Genomic DNA, 1,589 nt, shown 5'->3' with positions numbered 1-1,589 from the left:
CTTTCCCTCCCCTCCTGGTCCCAGCTGCTCTCCAGGAACTGCTGCTGATCTCGAAACTCACAGCCTCCTCTTACGAGGTCTTTGAACCCTTGCGATCCTCCGTTGTAACACCAGTATTTTCGGCAACCTCTTGAAAAGAACGCTTTTCCCCACCTTTCTTGTTTTTATTTTAGGGTCAAGGCCTGTTTCTAAGCCAGTCCCCTACCTCTGATCGCCGTTTGTTTACACACTCTGCTTTAAGTGGTGGGTGTAGCACTCAAAATCATGCAAACTCAGATGTAAATCATGCACCTGACTACACTGCAACAGTGTTGCTACAACACAGAGTAGTAGTTGACTTTTCAGAATAATGACTGGAGACTTGAAAGCACATGAAAGAGAATTATAGCTAAGGAGTTATAATGTATACTATCTAAACTATATATTATACAGCAGAATGTTTCTCTGTATCAAAACTTGCACTCTACCTTTACCCCTAACCTCCACTCAGTTGTCCTGCATCTGGACACAGCCAGAGATGATGGATGCCCTGCAGGGTATTAAAATCTTTCAAATTTACACTCCCAGATTTTTCCTTGTAATCTCCAGCCCCATCTGACACAGACAGGCAGAATGTTGCGGCTCATTTTGGAGCAATGATACATATTCTCCATCACTTATTAGCAGACCGGTGTGTAAAATAAAGTTTAAATGTAACTCACTTCCAATCATGTAGGACAAATCGACAGCTCCTGGTTGGGGAACTAGTAAAGTGCAACTTTAGGTTTTCAGGTGAGCTTGGCTGTGTTTACTCACTCCTGCGCGCTCACGCAGAGCCGGCACGTTACAGTGAGAATAACGTTGCTGTGAGCGAGATTCAGAAGAGACCGTCAGCTGTCACTGCAGCTTGACAAGTGTTGCAACTCGTACGCAATCATATAAAATCAGTGCAACCTTCTGCTAAGCTCTTGCTGTGCTGATGCAGTCCACCCAGCCTCTCGCTGTACCCGGAGAGAACATACACAGGACACACTGCTCCTCTCCCCCCTCCCCACCTTCAGCAGCATTCTGGGTGGTCTGCAGGGCTCGAAAGCCGCCTTCATGTTTTATTTTGCTTCTTTTTATAGCTTAATCTCTCCAAATGTACTTAAAACAGCAAAGCCCAAATCAACAAACAAAATCCTTTGCATCTTTGTTTTCCTTTTCTCTCCGTTAACTCTTTAGGGTGCATGTGTGTGTCCACTCTGGCAGACTTTTTTAGCCAACAACGGGAAGTATTGTAGATGCTATCTATAATGTTCTTTAATGGCCATAAATTGTTTCCGTGTCTTTAAAACAGGGAGATGTGTATTCTGAAGGGCTCTTAACGGGGCAATTGGAGCTCTCCTGTGGGGCGACAGAGGCCGGGAAAACAGCCCCAAGGTCTGCCAAGCCTCTGTGTGTGGCCTTTCTGCTGTTGGAGTCACATATAGGTACGCTGGTGCGTACGCACAGACGTTAAAGCAGTGCTTGTGTTTATTTCTGCCGGCTGATCGAGCAGCTGAAAGGTCAAAACCGTGCTTAATTTTCTTGGAAAAAAACGTTGTTCTTTAGTCTTCATCCACAAAAGG

Source organism: Haplochromis burtoni, unplaced genomic scaffold, assembly GCF_018398535.1.
Source record: "Haplochromis burtoni strain Fernald_Lab_line unplaced genomic scaffold, NCSU_Asbu1 Contig_162, whole genome shotgun sequence".
Classification (NCBI taxonomy): Eukaryota; Metazoa; Chordata; class Actinopteri; order Cichliformes; family Cichlidae; genus Haplochromis; species Haplochromis burtoni.
This window is presented reverse-complemented; position numbering follows the sequence as displayed.